The sequence below is a fragment of the Aquarana catesbeiana genome, linkage group LG04 (genome assembly GCF_042186555.1).
Source record: "Aquarana catesbeiana isolate 2022-GZ linkage group LG04, ASM4218655v1, whole genome shotgun sequence".
NCBI classification, from domain to species: Eukaryota; Metazoa; Chordata; class Amphibia; order Anura; family Ranidae; genus Aquarana; species Aquarana catesbeiana.
In genome coordinates this window covers 53,408,970-53,429,521 of record NC_133327.1, presented here as the reverse complement: position 1 = coordinate 53,429,521, position 20,552 = coordinate 53,408,970, and the positions used below count along the sequence as shown (strand labels likewise).

General features: G+C 42.7%; 1 protein-coding gene across 2 annotated transcripts in view; it reads left to right on the top strand.

The window, feature by feature from the left end:
* Positions 1–20,552, top strand: part of SELENOI (selenoprotein I) — an 85,469-nt gene that overhangs the window by 16,357 nt on the left and 48,560 nt on the right. The gene's annotated exons all lie outside the window — the stretch shown is intronic.

The following is a 20,552-nucleotide window of genomic DNA, read 5'->3' as shown; positions in this document are numbered from 1 at the left end:
AGATATGGGGGGACGGCTACAGACAGGACCGTGGCATCACACCCACAGTCTGCTGATCATGGGTTCAATGCTTTAAAGGTCCCTAACAAATAATAAATGCATTTATTTTATTTTTTTATTCATTTCAATTTATTTTTTTTTACCTGCAAAAAAAGTGTGTTTTTTTTTTTTTTGTTTTTTTTTTTTTTGTAAAGGGTAACGTATCCCCTTTAACTTGTGTCAGAACAGTACTAGTACTATTACGCCCATTTGAAATAGTAATTGGTAATAATTAGTAATTGTCTTGTTCAAGTAGATGTAAAGTAGATTTCTCACTATAAATTTTAAAAACGCTTGCTGTTTTATAATGGTCCAACCCTCCCTTTTTTATTCTACAAGTGTGTACCTGATTTTGACAGATAACCGCTTCCACTTCCTGGTCAAATCACTGCACAGTGATCTACGTAATGCGCCCCCCCCCTCCTTCACTGCTGGTTTCCCTTTCTTGCAATGCCGGCGCCTGCACCCGAAGCCGATGGATGAATCGGCTTGGGGTGCCGACATCGTGGGATCCCTGGACAGGTGAGTGTCCTTATATTAAGTCAGCTGCAGTATTTTTAGCTGCTGATTTTTACATTTATTTTTTTCGTCAGGCTGGAACTGCTCTTTAAAATAGTTCTAAAGTCTAAATGATTTTTTTTTTTTTTGTCTTAATGCACTCCCTGCATTAAAGCGGAGTTCCACCCAAAAATAGAACTTCCGCTTTAAGTGTTGGTGACCCCCTGACATGGCACATTTGGCATGTCATTTTTTTTTGGGGGGGGGGGGAGCGGGTACCCTGTTTTTAGAGGCTCCCACTTCCTCCCCTGGCACCAGAAGGTTATGATCAAATCCCCCCCCCCGCAATGTTCTGGGACACGTCATAGGTCCCAGAAGATAGCCCAGCCATTTGCAGCACGGCTCGCGCATGCGCAGTGCACGCCTGGCTGTGAAGCCACAGCCGGGCGCCCACAGTTAGAATGCCTGCGCCGCGGAGAGGAGTGAGGCTTTGTGTGCCCACATCCCTGGACCATGGGACAGGTAAGTGATTATTAAAGGTCAGCAGCTACACTTTTGCTTTTCACTGCTTGTTGGGCACCAATTTCGCCATCATCCTTAGTTCTGTCCCATCTGCAGCAGTGCTCTTTTTTTGCTCTCACTGAGCACACTGAGAGCCATAGACTCCTGCTGCTGTCAGTCAAATCCTGAGTGCGAGGGTGTGGCCAAATCACGCTGTGTATTTCTGTGGAGACACACAGCCTGGCTTGGGAGAATGCCTGTGCAGGTGCCCTATCTGCATTTAAAATAGTGGAGCAGAAAGCACCAGCGGGGATCCCCAGAAGAGGAGGTAAGGGACCATTTTGTGCAATACCCTGCCAATTATATAAGCAAATAAACATTTTATTGAAAAAAAAAGAAGACTTTACAAACACTTTAACCACTTCAGCCCCAGAAGATTTTACCCCCTTAATGACCGGAGCATTTTTTGCAATACGGCACAGCGTTGCTTTAACTGACAATTGCGCCGTCGTGCTACACTGTACCCAAACAAAACAAGACGTCCTTTTTTTCCCCACAAATAGAAATTTCTTTAATCGCCCCTACGGTTTTTATTTTTTTCGCTATGAACAAAAAAAGCGACAATTTTGGGAAAAAAAAAATTTTTTTTTGACAGATCCCTGTCATGTCACTAGGCAGAACAGGGAAATGCCAATGGCAGTTCCCTGTTCTGCATCTCCTCGCCGCAATCGCGGGCCACCGGTGGACATCGAGTCTGCGCTCTGGCTATCCTGCTTTTGCGGACTGAAGTACAGGTACGTCAGTTTGCGCAGGGGTGCCATACTGCCGAAGTATATCGACGTGAGCCAGTCGGCAAGTGGTTAAAGTGGTCCTAAAGCCTAAACATTCCTTCATTAAGGTAAACGATGTTTAGGTATCAGTATCAACCTCCTCCCCTTTTTACTTGAGCCCTTATTTGATCCAGCGCTGTGTTCATCTGCAGTGCTTCTCTCTCCTCACTTCTGGGTCTCACAGGCTTTGCCAAGACAGCAGGAGCTGTTGGCTCCTGCTGCTGTCACTCACAGCTAGTGATGAGGGGTCGGGCTAAGTCCAGCTGTATGTGTCTATAGACACAGGTAGCAGGGCTCGAGAGTGAGCCTAGACAAGTGCCCCCATAGGATGCAGCTTCCTATAGGGGAACTTGCCGTGGGGGGGGGATATCCACCGCCTGCGGGGGACCCGAGAAGAGATGGTTTGGGGCTGCTCTGAAACTCCATTGCACAGAGCAGGTAAATGTAAACCTGTTTGTAACAATTACTCTAAATTGTGCTGTTCATCTCCCTACAACAGAGGTCTGTGAATGAAGAGACTACAAGTTCCCTCTACCACCGCAGCACAGGGACTTGTAGATCTCAATGTAGCACAAGTATGCTGACATCACTGCCCTCCCTGGCCAGTGATGACTTTGTCCAGCACCATAAATGAAGGTTTATACCCAACTGTGGGGCTGGGGAAAGAATTTGCTGGAGCCTGTGCAGAGCATTGCATTATACCGGAGATATGCAATTAGCAGACCTCCAGCTGTTGTAGAACTACAAGTCCCACAAGGCATAGCAAGACTCTGACAGCCACAAGCATAACACCCAGAGGCAGAGGCATGATGGGACTTGTAGTTTTGCAACAGCTGGAGGTCCGCTAATTGCATATCCCTGCATTATACTGTACAAATGAGAGATCTGAACAGACAACATTGCTGTATAAGGATCAGTGGCAGTGAAGGATATTTTGGTACATGTACACTAGTCATCTTAGCAGGGAAAGGACAGCATAAACAGATGTTGGGAGGATTTGCCATTCATAGGAAGTATTATAAAAAAAGGTGCCAAATGTGACACCGGAGGGGGGGTATGCGATCAGCGGAAGTTCCATTTTTGGGTGGAACTCCGCTTTAAGTTCAATGTAATCTTCTCTTCAAGGTCAAAATCATTCCCGAGTAAAGTTGGTTATACGTGGATCAAAATTCAGCAGGAGTCGGCCAAATTCAATCTGTGTTTAGCCTTCTTTGTTCAACGGAAGCCGATCGCTAGAGAGGCCATACACAGTGCAAATTTCTTGTGATTGCAAGAAAGAGATTTGCACAAATCCCCCATCAACACATGCATTGTTGACAGGGGAATCAGCATTTGTCTTCTCGTGGGGGGAGGGGGGGGGGGATAACAGTGTAAATTTGTGTCCCCTCCATAATAACTCAACACACAGCCATTAATGTTTAAACCGCTGGCAACAAAAGTGAGTACACCCCTAAGTGAAAATGTCCAAGTTGGACCCAATTAGCCACCCCCCCGGTGTCATGTGACTCATTACAAGGTTCAGGTGTGAATGGGGAGCAGATGTGTTAAATTTGGTGTTATCGCTCTCATACTGGTCACTGGAAGTTCAACATGGCACCTCATGGCAAAGAACTCTCTGAGGATCTGAAAAAAATGAATTGTTGCTCTACATAAAGATGGCCTAGGCTATAAGAAGATTGCCAAAACCCTGAAACTGAGCTGCAGCATGGTGGCCAAGACCATACAACGGTTTAACAGGACAGGTTCCACTCAGAATAGGCCTCGCCATGGTCGACCAAAGAAGTTGAGTGCACGTGCTCAGCGTCATATCCAGAGGTTGTCTTTGGGAGTGCTGCCAGCATTGCTGCAGAGGTTGAAGGGGTGGGGGGTCAGCCTGTCAGTGCTCAGACCGTATGCCGCACACTGCATCAAATTGGTCTGAATGGCTGTCATCCCAGAAGGAAGCCTCTTCTAAAGATGATGCACAAGAAAGCCTGTAAACAGTTTGCTGAAGACAAACGGTCTAAGGACATGGATTACTTGGAACCATGTCCTGTGGTATGAGACCAAGATAAACGTATTTGGTTCAGATGGTGCCAAGCGTGTGTGGCAGCAACCAAGTGAGAAGTACAAAGACAAGTCTTGCCTACAGTCAAGCATGGTGGTGAGAGTGTCCTGGTCTGGGGCTGCATGAGTGCTGCTGGCACTGGGGAGCTACAGTTCATTGAGGGAACCATGAATGCCAACATGTACTGTGACATACTGAAGCAGAGCATGATCCCCTCCCATCGGAGACTGGGCCGCAGGGTAGTATTCCAACATAACAACCTCAAACACACCTCCAAGATGACCACTGCCTTACTAAAGAAGCTGAGGGTAAAGGTGATGGACTGGCCAAGCATGTCTCCCGACCTAAACCCTATTGAGGATCAGTGAGGCTTCCTCAAACGAAAGGTCTCTAACATCCACCAACTCTGTGATGTCATCATGGAGGAGGGGAAGAGCACTCCAGTGGCAACCTGTGAAGCTCTGGTGAACTCCATGCCCAGGAGAGTTTAGGCAGTGCTGGAAAATAATGGTGACCACACAAAATATTGACACTTTGGGCCCAATTTGGACATTTTCACTTAGGGGTGTACTCACTTTTTGTTGCCAGCAGTTTAGACATTAATGGCTGTTTGTTGCGTTATTTTGAGGGGACAGCAAATTTACACTGTTATACAAGCTGTACACTCACTACTTCTACATTGTAACAAAGTGTCATTTCTTCAGTGTTGTCACATGAAAAGATATAATAAAATATGTACAAAAAGGTGAGGGGTGTACTCACTCTTGTGAGGTATATGTATGTGTATATATATATATATATATATATATGTTGCTTGCGAAAGTATTCGGCCCCCTTGAACTTTTCAACCTTTTGGCACATTTCAGGCTTCAAACATAAAGATATAAAATGTTAATTTTTTGTGAAGAATCACCAACAAGTGGGACACAATTGTGAAGTGGAACGAAATCTATTGGATATTTTAAACTTTTTTAGCAATTAAAAAACTGAAAAGTGGTGCGTGCAAAATTATTCAGGCCCCTTTACTTTCAGTGCAGCAAACTCACTCCAGAAGTTCAGCGAGGATCTCTGAATAATCCAATGTTGTCCTAAATGACTGATGGTGATAAATAGAATCCACCTGTGTGTAATCAAGTCTCTGTATAAATGCACCTGCTCTGTGATAGTCTCAGGGTTCTGTTGAAAGCGCAGAGAGCATCATGAAGACCAAGGAACACACCAGGCAGGTCCGTAATACTGTTGTGGAGAAGTTTAAAGCCGGATTTGGATACAAAAAGATTTCCCAAGCTTTAAACATCCCAAGGAGCACTGTGCAAGCGATCATTTTGAAATGGAAGGAGTATCAGACCACTGCAAATCTACCAAGACCTGGCTGTCCCTCTAAACTTTCAGCTCAGACAAGGAGAAGACTGATCAGAGATGCAGCCAAGAGGCCCATGATCACTCTGGATGAACTGCAGAGAACTACAGCTGAGGTGGGAGAGTCTGTCCATAGGACAACAATCAGTCGTATACTGCACAAACCTGGCCTTTATGGAAGAGTGGCAAGAAGAAAGCCATTTCTCAAAGATATCCATAAAAAGTCTCGTCTAAAGTTTGCCACAAGCCACCTGGGAGACACACCAAACATGTGGAAGAAGGTGCTCTGGTCCGATGAAACCAAAATCGAACTTTTTGGTCACAATGCAAAACGATATGTTAAAAGCAACACAGCTCATCACACTCAACACACCATCCAGACTGTCAAACATGGTGGTGGCAGCATCATGGTTTGGGCCTGCTTTTCTTCAGCAGGGACAGGGAAGATGGTTAAAATTGAGGGGAAGATGGATGCAGCCAAATACAGGACCATTCTGGATGAAAACCTGTTGGAGTCTGCAAAAGACCTGAAACTGGGACAGAGATTTATCTTCCAACAAGACAATTATCCCAAACATACAGCAAAATCTACAAAGGAATGGTTCACAAATAAACGTATCCAGGTGTTAGAATGGCCAAGTCAAAGTCCAGACCTGAATCCGATCGAGAATCTGTGGAAAGAGCTGAAAACCGCTGTTCACAAACGCTCTCCATCCAACCTCACTGAGCTCGAGCTGTTTTGCAAGGAAGAATGGGCAAGAATTTCAGTCTCTCGATGTGCAAAACTGATAGAGACATACCCCAAGCGACTTGCAGCTGTAATCGCAGCAAAAGTTGGCTCTACAAAGTATTAACGCAAGGGGGCCGAATAATTTTGCACGCCCCACTTTTCATTTTTTTATTAGTTAAAAAAGTTTCAAAAATCCAAAAGATTTTGTTCCACTTCACAATTGTGTCCCACTTGTTGGTGATTCTTCACAAAAAATAAAAATTTGATATCTTTATGTTTTGAAGCCTGAAATGTGGCAAAAGGTTGAAAAGTTCAAGGGGGCCGAATACTTTCGCAAGCCACTGTATAATATAATATAATATTTTCATTCTCTATTGTGTTTATGGCTGTTTTTTTTTCTGCTGTAGGGCAAAATGACAAGTATTTAGATTTTTAAATGATAAAATGTAAGTAATGGTAATAGGAAACCACCAGGATGTCACCTCACCACCTGCAGGACCAGATGGATCAGTGTGGAGTACACACCTCTTGGCTCTTATACAAAGACAGCTTAAGGCAAAGCAGTTTCCAGGCAGTGATGAGCTTGGATGTGTTTAGACAGGGAACCGAATCCCCGTATGTAAGCCTGCCAAAAAAACTGTCAGCTGTATGGTCCAACCATCTGCGAATGGGACCCGCAGCCACACGTATACACGCCCCTTGTATACACGAGGCGGTGAGTGTCCTGGCAGCACATGATTGGCCTGTACAGGTAACCGCTTCCTTGCAGGCTAGCACATGTGAGTTCAGATTGTAGTCCTACCACACCCAAGCTCATCACTAGCCTTAGGCTGCATTTACACCTGAGCTTTTTCAGCTCCTAAAACGCCCACAAGCAAAATCCCATTCATTTCAATGGCATCTGAGCATTTTGTCACCTGAAGCAAAATGCCTGAAAAACGCCCTAATCTCAAAAAAGAACATGAGCGTCTTTGGAACAGATTACAGGCGTCTTTTTCCGCAGATTACAGGCGTCTTTTTACATTGGTGACCTGAACAAAATCATGGTAAGATCGCAGTAAAACTGTGCGACTTTTAAACGCTCAGGTGTGAATGCAGCCTTAAGACTTGCAGAATGTGCCCCTTTTTCCTATAAATCTTCCATATTGGATGTTGGGGATTCAGTGTACTTCATCTACATCCTTTCTGGTTAATATTGTTTGCCATATCGGCAATTACTGGTAGCTCCACATAAAAAGTAAAACTGTCACAAGTCATTAGTAGCGAGCATGTGCAGTAGAGGAGCACAGCCATACATCTCCATGATGATATAGTTGCACACACCCTAAATGTTAAAATTTGGTTTGCTTTTTTCTCAAAAAAATAAAATTAGTATTGAAAACCTTGTTGTGATTTGGTAGCATAAACACTGCTACAAATCGCTAATGTGAGCTATCAACAGTGATTTTCAGCTAGCAATTTAATTATTAGAAACACTGATAATAGTGATACAGTACAGCATTGGGTTGTACTCTGTTACAAATCACTGAAGCAGAACTAATCCATAGAGATGAAGATAGAGTAATTGTAGCCAGATTTCTTAATGTTGACTAACACTGAGCAACAAATCGCTTTAAAAATATGAAGAGTTACGAGTTATTAATTCCATAGAAAATCGGATTGAAATTCTTAGTGAGAAACCAAAAAACAGGAGGGGGAGAAATGGGGGGGTGGGGGGTTATTGCTGCAAAAACACCCATATGATATGCGCTTTAATGTCCAGATGATTATTCTTGTAACAGGGTGTTTTGTTTTGTTGCCGTTAATCAGTACAAGATAGATGGACTGTGGAGATTGGCAAAGCCTCAGATAAAGAGCCGTGAGCTCAGCTGAGCTGCTGCATGGCATGAAACTTTAATGATCTTTACATGAAAAGGAGCAATCTGAATCCTTGAAGCGGTTTACAGGATGCCATTATTATTTAAACACCTGACCCGCTGATCATTCAATACTGTGTGTGCACCATCTTTTTATGTATATTTTATATCTGGGTGGACAAATGCTTTCAGTATTCCCAAGGCAGCCTGTACAATCTTGAAGCCAACATGTCATTTTAAAGAGGGACTGTGATGCAATTTCAGAGGATACACATTTTCATTTTATCATTGTAGTGTTTGTTGAAATTTTAAAGTCACCAAACTTTTCCAGTATGTAATCTTAACTCAAAGTCCCTTCTGTTGCCCTCAGCCTCCTCCAAATCCCCCCCCCTTTTTTTTTATTTATTTACTTTTTTAACTTTTTCCCCCCCATCTGTGTCCTATTGCAGAGATTTCCCGTCACTTCCTGTCACGTAGCCAAACAGGAAGTGAGAGGAAATCTCTGCAAATGAACCTCTTCTGGACTGCCCCACGTAGATATACTGCGGCAGGGCGGCCCTCCTGCATGAAATCACATACCTGTACGTGATTTTGTGCACTGGATCCGTTACCACTGTGATTGGACATACGGGAGCCATCAGCGGGTCCAGCGGACCTGATGTTCACCAGTACCCTGCGATCGTTCTCAGGACAGGCAGAACGTAAATAAGGCAGACTGCCTTTCTGTGAGAGGGGAAGATGAAGATCTTGTGTTTCTGCTATGCCAGAACACGGATCTCTGTCCGTCCCCCCCCCCCCCCCCCCAGTCAAAGCCCCCCCCCCCACACAGTTAAGCACCCCCTTTTATCACCTCTGCTGTTAACCCGTTTCCTGTCATTAGTACAGTGACAGTGCTGTATTCGTGTCACTGGCCCCAAAAACGTGTCAGGTGTCCAATTTGTTCGCAGCAATATCGCAGTCCCACTAAAATCGCTGATCACCACCATTACCAGTAAAAAATAAAACTTCCATAAAAATATCCCATCGTTTGTAGACGCTATAACTTTTGCGCAACCTTATCGTGTGGTTGTGTTTTTTTTTTTTTTTTTTTTATTGGATATGTTTTATAGCATAAAGTAAAAAATATTGTTTTTTTTTTTTTTTTTTTTTCCAAATTGTCAGTCTTTTTTTGTTTATAGCGCAAAAAATGACAACCGCAGAGGGGATCAAATGCCACCAAAAGAAAGCTCCATTTGTGGGAAATTAAAGGGCATCAATTTTACGGCCGCTCAATTGTCAGTTAAAGTAACGCAGTGCCGTATCACAAAAAAACGGCCTGGTCATGAAAGGGGGTAAACCTTTCCTGGGCTGAAATGATTACGGGAATTCATTGCGGTCACCAGAACTAGTGTCCCCATTTTTCTGGGGACAGCCAAAAATTTGGTATTTTCTTTTATTTTCACTATCAATGAAAATGGTAAACATGAAACACTGAGGGGGTGAATCTCCATAAAGGGGCACAGACAGTGATAAAAACTGTCAAATGTTCAGATCCCGCCCCACTCTATTCAAAACGAAAAATTAGGATTTTTCCTAATCTGTAAAATCCTTTTCTTGGAATACATAATGGGACACAGAGCAACCATAATAATGACTTATATGGGTTATACGCCACCTACTGGTGGATGGACACTGGCAGATAGTCAAACAGGAAGTCCACCCCTATATAACTTCTCCTACACAGGAAGGACCTTAGTTTTGTAGCAAAGCAATGAATATCCCAAAAAAGATGGGAGGGACCTCTGTGTCCCGTGATGTACTCCAAGAAAAGGATTTTACAGGTAAGTATGATGGAAAAATCCTAATTTCTTTATTGTACATCACGAGACACAGAGCAACCATAAAAATTACTATATGGGATGTCTTAAAGCAATGCCCTTGAGGGTAGAGAAACGCAATCACAGGAACTGCCACCTGAGAAGGACTTCTTCTGCCGCCCAAAACATACTGCGGCCAAAGCAGTCTCCTCTGTGGCTTTTTATATCTATCTGGTAAAAGTCTGTGAATGCATGAACAAAAGACCATGTAATGACCTTAAATCTTGAGCCACTGACACCTGATGGCGGATGGCCCAAGATGCCCCCACACACCTGGTAGCGAGCGATTTTACCAAAAAAAGGGATGGGGGACCTTGCCCTTTCAAGCCATAGGCTCTAATAATTAACTGGCAAATACAATGAAAATGGTTAACTTGGATGCCTCCTGCCCATCCCAGGCTCTACTGGCAGCACAAACCAGGATTCCTGACCTGTACAAATCAAGTATGTCTGACCACCAGAACTACCCCCCAGAGTATGCAGTGATCCGACTCCTGCCAACTGAGGACCAGAAAAGAAGGCAAGACATTGTCTTGATTCAAGTGAAAACCAGACACCATACTAGGCAAAAAATGGATGAGGACGCAACAGCACCTTAACATGATGCAAGACCAAAAACTGCTCCTTGAATGAAAGAGCCGCCAACTTTAACTCTCCACTTAGTGAAGTGATAGCAACCAAAGTAGCCACCTTCCGAGATAAAGGACAAACAGAATCTCTTGATTGGTTCAAAAAGTAGCCTCTGCAAGGACAGTCAAGATCCCAAGGACACAAGAATGGCCTGACAGGCGAGACTGTCTACGTTGCACGCTGTATGAAGTATGAATCAAGTAGTGAGAAAAAATGTATAGGGACGAAACCTGACCCTTAACGGTACTTAAGGCCAATCTCCTTTCCCATATGGATTGGAGAAGAAAAAGAAAATCTCCCACTTACATATTTCTGCGGGTGCCACTTCCTGGCTTCACCCCAGGCAAAAATATATTTCCAAGTCCTGTAATTGAAGTTCCCTGAAGCTGCTTCCAGGGGCTCAACAGTGCTGAGATACAGGACTCAAGGCTATTAGGTCCCCCTGAACTGGGAGTGTCCCAGAAGCGACAAACCCCCCCCCCCGCAAGACTCAATATGTCAGTGTACCAAGCCCTCCTGGGCTAATTCGGCTAACATTTATTATCAGTGTTACCCCCTTCTGGATACTTTGCAAAAGACGCTTCCTGTCTATAGAAAAATACTGAGCGAGCCTGCGCCCTCGAGTGGCTTGAGGAAAAACAGCAGCCCACATGACTAAGAAGTACACAGCAGAATTAAACAGCACACTGCCCCAGTGGCCACTGGGAGAAGAAACATTCAGATCTCTCTCTTTTAAAAAAAAAAAAAAAAAACTGCAAAAAAATGAGCTTTGACATAAAAGACCTTCAGGGATACTGTGCCTTGTGCAGGGCTGCCCTGCATTGCTGCACACCTGCTTTTTAGATGTTACTGCAGCACAATGGTGTGAAGAAATCTCTAAGACCAGCAAGGGCACGTTTTGAGTCATTTAGTACAACCTTTTACTGGCGTTCACAGAGCAAAAAAAGTTCCAAAGAGAAGATGTGGGATTTTAGATATACCTTACCATAGTTTGAGGGATGATACCTACCAATGTACTGGATGATTTTTGGACATTTTTACAGCTGCTGTTTTTGGCTTCAGATATATATATATATATATATATATATATATATATATATATATATATATATATATATATATATATATATATATATATATAATTTTTTTTTTTTTTTTTTTTCTACCATCAATAAACTCCCCATTGTGTTATCCTATGTGTCTATGCACACATAGGCTGTTATCAGCAGTCTTTGGCTGGTGCGTTTTTTGTCAAAAAAAAAAACCTAGTCGGTTCTGAAAGTTTTTCAGCTGTAAAAAATGCTCTAAAGTAAAAAAACAAACAAAAACAACCCAGATAAACGCTTAAAAACGCGTCTCGCCAGTGGTTTTGAACGTTTTTGATCCATGGGGGGGGGGATTGTGGAAAAACGCTAAACGTCCATTGTACATGAGGCCCTAACATTATTCTGCAAATGTAACCGCATATAAAATAAAAGTACCATGGACAGCACTACAGCTGTGTTGTAGTCGATGTGAGAAAACCCAGACTGTGAAAGAGGAACAATGCAATTGCTCTTACTCCTAAACACTGCAAAGCAGAACAAAGAACCTGCAATAAAGACTTAAGTATGGCTCCTTCCACTTTTATGTTTCCATTAAACATGGATTAAAATGTTTACACATTTAACCACTTGCCGACCAGCCGACGCAGTTTTACCGTGGCAGGTTGGCTCCGTTGGGCAAATAGGGGTGCGCGCCGCTGGAGCCGATGTGAGTGCCCAGCAGGTGCGATGACTGCCGGGCACCCGCGATCGCTTGTGACAAAACGAGAAAGGGATCTGTGTGTGTAAACACACAGATCCTGGTTCTTTCAGAGGAGAAGACTGATCGTGTGTTCATACAAAGTATGAACACAGATCTCTCTTCCTCTAGTAAGTCCCATTCCCCCTTCAGTTAGAACACGCTGAGGGAACACACTTAACCACTTGATTGCCCCCTAGTGTTAACCCCTTCCCTGCCAGTGACATTTTTACAGTAATCAGTGCATTTTTATAGCTCTGATCTAGAGCTGCACAATTAATCGTCAAGAATCGTTATCGCGATCTTGCTAAAGTGTTTCACAATTCTTTCTATGCCAAGAATTCTCTCTGCTCTTCTGAAACCACAGCGCTCAAAAGAAAGGAAGAGAAAAACCAGGCAGTCTGCCAAGAAACAAAACATTCTTTATCAGTTGAACTTAAGTATAAACATTGTAACAATTTGTCAATGGAATAGACTTCCTGTGTAAGTGAAAAAGTTTAACCACTTAAACACTAAACCTTTTTCTGCCATTTGTTGGTTTCAAGTTAAAATAATTTTTTTTTATTTTGCTAGAAAATTACTTAGAGCCCCCAAACATATATATTTTATTTAGTAGACACCCTAGAGAATAAAATGGTGGTTGTTGCAATATTTTATGTCACACTGTATTTGCGCAGCGATCTTTTTTCTTTGGAAAAAATTACTTTAATGAATTTAAAAAAAAAAATCTAACCAGTAAAGTTAATCCATGTATTTTTTTTTTTTTTTTGTATAATGTGAAAGATTTTACGGCGCGAGAATCATGATCTTTTTATTCTAAGCAATAAAATCGTGATTCTCATTTTTGGCCAGAATCGTGCAGCTGTACTCTGATCGTTGTATAATTGTCACTGGTCCCAAAAATGTGTCCAATTTGTCCACAGCAATATCGCAGTCCCAATATAAATCGCAGATCACCGCGATTACTAGTAAAAAACAAATACTAATAAAAATGCCATAAATCTATCCCCTATTTTGTAGACGCTATAACTTTTGCACAAACCAATCAATATACGCTTATTGCGATCAGTTTTTTTGGAAAAAAAAAATGTAGAAGACTACATATCGGCCTAAACTGAGGAAAAAAAATTGTTAAAAAAAAAAAAAAAAAGTGGAATATTTTATTATAGCAAAAAGTAAGAGTTTTTTTTCAAAATTGTCGCTCTTTTGTTTATAGCGCAAAAAATAAAAACCGCAGAGGTGATCAAATTCCACCAAAAGAAAGCTCTATTTGTGGGGGAAAGAAGGACGTTAATTTTGTTTGGGTACAGCGTCTCACCACCGTGCAATTGTCAGTTAAAAGGACGCAGTGCCGTATCGCAAAAAATGGCCTGCTCATTGAGCAGCCAAATCTTCCGGGGCTGAAGTGTTTAATTACATACATGAGGATGTTCTGAATCCTGCGTATAGAACTGTGGAGATACATCTGCAAATGTTTCCTAAAAATCAGTACCATGTTTTTTTTGTGTGTGGTGTGTTGTTGTGTGGGTTTTTTTTTTTTTTATAACACTGATCACTATTAGTGTCACTGGTGCCCAAAAAGTGTCCGATTTTGTCCACCGCAATTTTGCAGTCCTGCTAAAAAAAAAAATCGCTGATCCTGCCATTTACTAGTAAAAAAAAAAAAAAAAATTACATAAAAATGATGCATCGTTTTGTAGACGCTAACCAATCAATATACGCTTATTGGGATTTTTGTTACCTAAAATATGTAGCAGAATACATATTGGCCTGAACTGATAAAAAAAATAGATTTTTTTTTTTTTTTTATTGGCTCTGTTTTATAGCAGAAAGTAAAAAATATTGGTTCTTTTTTTCAAAATTGTTGCTCTGCAGAGCTAATTAAATATCATCACCAAAAGAAAGCTCTATTTGTGGGAAAAAGACATCGATTTTATTTGGGTACAGTGTCGCATGACCGCGCAATTGTCAGTTAAAGTAACGCAGTGCCGCCCGTATCGCAAAAAATGGCCTGGCCCTTATGAGGGTAAATCATTCCGGGGCTGAAGGGGTTAAGCTGTGAAGGACAGGTGCATACCAGGACGGAGCCCACTCACTCCTGTAGGAGATGATGCAAGTTTTAAAAGGAGGGTCCCATAACATTGGTGTCATCCACAAGAAACTTAATGGGAGACTGCTGAGACAGAACATGGCCCTGCCGTGGTGTTCTGCCTGAGCAGTCTCTAATGAGGTTTCTTGTGGATGATTCTGGCACTGTGTGACCTGCCTTTTCAAATGGCTTAGAATTTGTATTATAATTAAATGCAGATGTCCAGAGCACCCCACCTGCCCTTACATCAGATGTCAAGAGCCCCTCCCTTACATCAGTGTACTCCCATTACTGTGTGCTGCTGCCAGGCGGAAGCTGGGGACGGAGCTGGGAAGCAGTGCAATGTCTGGAGATGGACCAGAGGAGGGCTGGAGTCAGCTGCAGGTGTCTACTGAATGCTGAGACCAGGGGAGGCAGAGACGAGGGGGTCCTGTGGTTGTACAGAAAGGTGCAGGATCTGTAGGAGGCTTTTCGTCATCTTCTCTTGCTGCCCACTGCTGAGACAAGGTGGGGGCAGAGATGAGGGCAGTGCCACTGTAGCAGGAGGGATGCAAGGGCCACATGAAATGGGGCCTGGAGGGCCTGATTCGGCCTACAGGCCTTGTGGATTTCTGGCCAAAATATGACTCAAGATAAAAATACCCCTAGAATACTCATGCCTCGTGCAATGTAACAAAGGTATGCTATAAACTTTGCCCAGTTTTCTATTTGTGCGGCATTGTTTTCTTACTTTTGTGAAGTTTCTGCACAGCGCGGCCATCTCCAGTGTGGGCATCTGAAGCCACAGTGTCCTCCTTCCTGGATTCCGTGCTTGCTGGCTACCCAGCATGCACCTGCCGATCTCACACATGTGCAGTGCAATTTTGGTCAGCTTGGCATGGTTGACCAAGATTTTTCCATAGACGCCAATGTTAAATGTTACTGAACATTTATGCCAAGCTGGCCAAGAATTTCCATAGACGCCATGCTAAGCTGACCAAGATCACCCTGGAGCCAATGCAAAACTGGAAATGACGCACAGCGCCGCAGCCCCCTAGAGGAGGAAGTGAAATTGGATATAGGCATAAATCAGGTAAGCGAATAGAAAAAAAATAAATAAATTTGCCAATTCATTTTAAGGATGCACATCAGTGCTGCAGGGGGAGGAGTGAAAAATGTGGGTGGAGCTCCGCTTGAAGGCAGAGCTCCGCCCAAAAGTGGAAGCTTTGCTTATTTGCCTCCCCTGCCACATTTGCCACCTATTGGGGGGAGCGGGTACCTGGTTTTGAAAAGGAGAATGCATTAAGATAACCTTTCTGCCTTTGTAACCACTTTAGTTTGTGTGCCTGTTTTTGGCGACAAATGTTAGTACCCTATATTTTCCAAAGACAAAGCTTTAAAAGCCCCCTATAGGTCATCAGTTTAGAGTTATGGAGGAGTTCTGGTGCTGGAATTATTGCTCACCTTTTGGTGTACAGTGATCTGTAACATGTATCTTTTTCTTTTTTTTTTTTTTATCTGTCACATGCGAGACAAAAGTCCCCTAATGTGATGATTTTTTTGGTGACAGGTTCTCTTTAATGAGCAAAATATTACAGCGCACACATGCAAAAAAGACATTTACCTCCAGCAGGGCTAGTTTAAAACACCTAGACAATCTAAAAAATATAGGGATTTGGTCACACCATATTGCTATATGGTGCTAAGCCCACTTACTGCGACAAAGTACCCCATAATCAGTGGGTCCTACACTATCCATGGATTGGGAGATCCTGCATCTCTGAACCATGAGAGCAAACACTCTTCTATATGGGAGAACTTTGAGGTCTCCACCTATGACACAAGTGGACACTAATGAGAGGCACTTAATGAAAGAGTGGGGTGCTCCGCACCCAAAGGGATTTGGTCAGAATCCATACAATAAACAAACAAGATATTTGGGGGGCACACCCTAAAAGATGCATTAAAGCTGGTGCAGCCATAAGACCATAGAGCAGAGAAAAATATTACAGCGCACACATGCAAAAAAGACATCTTGTTAGGTTCTCTTTAATGAGACATGCAGGGTCTAAAAGACCCCGAATGTCTCCCCTGTGCTCTACTGAATGTAATACAATGTAGATCGCACTGCATTACATTGTTTCCCGGGTATGCTGTCCAGGGAAACTGTCAGCCGATACTCAAAAGGGGTGGAGAGCAGTTGTGTGTTGGCTTTCCTCTCTCCCCGGTGGCACCTGTTATGCCGGTCCTGCAGGTGGGCAAGCGAAGCCTGGGATACATAGAGGGGTGTCTGGAAGCGTTCAGGTGGCAACACAGCCACCCGAATGCTTCTATCTGTTAAGTAGAGACCCGGCTGACAAAAGCCCAGGCACCAGGGAGCAATTTCTAGTTGCTATGGTGACCTGGCACCTGGGATTCGTCGAGCCCTGAATTGGGTGCAGTTTGAGATGTTTATGGCCAGCTTTGACCTTTTGAGCTTTCAGTTGAAAGTAGGATGTATTATTACACTCTTCTATCAGTATTAGCGATAACTAATCCATTGTAAATTATCTGTTAGCCTGGAAGTTGGCACTGAATTCGCCCTTTATCTTTAGAAGTCGTCATGTTCTCACATGGCTGCCAACACAAGTACTGTGACTGGACTGGATTTTGATCTCTTTTGCAATCATAATATGAAATAGAGGGGTTTTAGTCTTCTTGGCTTTCAGTTGAATCCTTTTTTTTTTTTTTTTTTTTCTTTTTTTTCTTTTTTTTCTTTTTTCCTCTATAGCGTTGTATTTGTACATGCTGGCTTTTCCACAATTGGATTGTATTTCATGTGTTCTAGATTGTTCCTCTAGTGGCAGTCTCTGTATTAAAGAATGTAAATAACAACCTTGCTTAAATGCATTATAAACATTCCTACCTGCACCTTGTGGTGGTGTATGTGTGTGTTTTTTTTTTTTTTTTTTTTTTTTTTTATACATCTTCATAAGATGTGCATTGATCGTGTGGTTTCATGGTGTCATTTGTTGCCCTGTACGCAGTCTATAGCAGAGTAAGCCTAGGTTCACATTGGTGCGATTTGACATGTCAAATCACAGGCCAAATCGGCGGCTACTGCCGGCAGTGGCACCCTCTGACTTTTCAGCGCCGCACCGATTTCCAAAAATAGTTCCTGTACTACTTTTGACGACTTTGGGGTGCGATTTGTATGGACATCTGTGCAGGAACCCACACAGATGTCTCTGAAATCACTGCTGAAGTCGAACTATGTATGAAATTGTGCGAGTTCAGCTGAATTAACACGATTCCTAACCCGCTGTCAGTGTGAACCTAGGCTCAATCTTCATAGTTCCTGTGTCGCCAGTTTTTGTTTGTGTTGAATGTGTTTGTTACCCCAACACTTCATATTCCCTATATGTGACTGCTGTACTATGTAATTGTATGCTAAAGTATCCTGTTCTGTTTGTATTGCTGAAAATCCTTGCTGTTTCTGCCAATCCCTCTGCTTTCCTATTAAAAACTGACCACACTAAGCAGGCGAGCACATCATAGTCAGTTCTCTAGCTATGCTGGGAACTCGGCATTCTCCAATGATCCGATTTGTTCTGACACGCCCTCAGTGTGTTTCTGCTTCTCCTCCCCCAGCTCTTATGTTGCTGAGAACAGGGGGAATGTGATCACTTATAAAAGAGGGGGGGGGGGGTCTTTTTATAATGGTTTTTTATAACTGTTCAAAAAAGTTTTACCTTTTAATTTCTATTTTAAACTGAATAGTTGTTTTACTAGGTGATCGTTTACATATACTCTAAACATGGGGCATGGCACTATATGGGTTAATGCATTACTCCTGTCTGTAACCTAAGGACTGACACTTTCTGTGAAGAAATGACATATCCCACAATCCCTGGCTCACTGTCTAGTATTCTGCAGCTGAGAAGTTAAAGTGGAGGTCCACACAATTTTTTTAAGCTAACCTTAATCTCATCCTCGCATATCATACATTGTCAAATGACAAAAAATATATTTTTTTCGTAGTGGGTACCTGTCTAGCTGTGTTTTTAGGTGTCGTTTCTGACCCCCGCGGGTATCGTCGTCATCTCTGGCGGCGCACTGTCTCCTGGGAGCTAAGTGTCATTATTCCCAGGAGTCAGTGCGGATGACCGCCACCAATTCCCGCGAGATCCCGAAACCATGTTATCTTCGTTGCCATCACAACGTGGCAGGAACTTCCAACGACGACGGCCGTTGGATGATGGCAACGTGGAAGTTTACGGTGCTGCGCGCCATACAAACTGAGCATGCGCGCGGGAAGGAGCGGTGAATGCTGGTAGCTCGGCATTCACTGCATCCAGGAAGTCTATGCTTGTGGGCTTCACATGCCCACAAGCAAGATGAAACCTGCCATCAACAGATTATAAAAGTACGTTTTTCGTACGAAACCGGACATCTGGGGATATAGGTTACCAAACAAGTGAGTGTAACATTGACCATATGTAAAGGTCTGAATGTTTAAAAAAAAAAAAAAAAAATTGTCGGACCTCCGCTTTTATAGGAGTTGTAAAGTCAGAAGGTTTTTTTTTTTTTATTTTATCTTCATACATTTAATGTATGAAGATAAAAAGCCTTCTGTGTGCAGCAGTCCCCTTCAGCTCCCCTAATACTTGAGAAGGGGGTGAGGACAAATAAAGGGTGTGTATTTATATAAAGGGAACTGTGAGGAGGGTGGGGATGATGTGAAGACGGCTTGAGAACACTACTGAAGGGAAAACTGTGAAACCAAGTGGAGGACTGTGATTTGATGGGAACTGAGAACACTGATGTAAGAACGGGATTATTATGATAAAAGGGATGGGCTGTGATGTAAAGGAGTCTTTGTACAAACATGCGATTTCGGACCTTGGCTGGGGAAATTTTTTACTGATCGGACCTCCATAAAATTGAATTCAATACAGCCTACCTAACACACCTGGTGACCTTGTTTATATAGCACTGCAGAGTGCACAGGAGATCAGCCACAGAGGCCTTCTCATGTCTATCATCAAAGGTTTCCTTTAGGTTCCTCTCAGATGGAGTGGATTTGCCGGCTCACAGAGGAATCTGTTAGCTGATCCCCGCTGAGTAGGCAGATGACAGGTCGGTGTCTGCTCCGCTATGCAGAGCGAACACAGCCCACTCTCCTCTATGGGGCGGTCAGCTGGAAACAGACTGCATGTATGTCTGTTGCCATCCGATTGTGATCCAAACGTATTGCCATCCATCTGATTTTTAGATCAATGGGTGATCCGATCGAGTCCGCACGAAAAACAGACAGGCAGTTCGCTAGTGTGACAGGGGCCTTAAAATTTGAGGAAACTCCTTTTTAAGGCATTCTAAAAGTTTTAGCCGTTTCATAGTTTTTTAGGAATAGTGGTAGTTTACTTTTTATCTATTTTCGCTGTATGTAATTAAAATTATAATGTCCATTATTAACTTTCTTCTGACTGTAGTGACTATACTGTATCTGGTTTCTTCTTGGTGCATTGTGTCCAGAAATGATGAAACTTCACACTGATGCTCCTGTTAACAGCTCATCCTTTTATCCCCGATGACCTGAGAGAAGGAAACACAAGTTACCAGCATTATAAGGTTACCAGAGTTAGGTGATGCCTGTTGCAGTTTAGAATGAGGAAAGGCCTGTCTCCAGGTGGGCTTGTCTCCCTGCACGTTGCTATATACAGTCTGTCCCATAATTGGGGAAACTTGGATGCTTTAGAGCTGGAGTCCAGGGGTCGTAGATGTTGTGTATTTTGTAAACATTCACAGGCCACAGAAAAGTTTTTATAAATGAATCTAATTTACATGAATACGTTTTTTACTTTGGAGCTTCAGCAAAACAAAGCAAAGAAATTCCAAATAAACTTGAGCTGTTAATAAGGGTTGAGAAAAAATACATTCAGCCTGCACCTTTCTCCTCATCCCCTTTTAAATCGGGCTCCGGATTAGAAGCCCCCCTCACACCTGCCTTATATCGGGGTCCTAATTTTATCAGCGTTTGCATCAGGGTCCCCATCAGAATCGTCGTTACATTGGGGTCCCCTTTTACATTGGTACCTGCAGGCCACATGTGTCCTATATATATATATATATATATATATATATATATATATATATATATATATATATATATATATATATATATATATATAATCTATCATATATAAATAATATACACATCACACATTTTCCATCTGATTTTCCGACACACACAGTTTGAGAGCAGGATATAAAATTTTCCGATCGTGTGTACACAAATCCGACGGACAAAGTGCCACGCATGCTCAGAATAAATAAAGAGATGAAAGCTATTGGCCACTGCCCCGTTTATAGTCCCG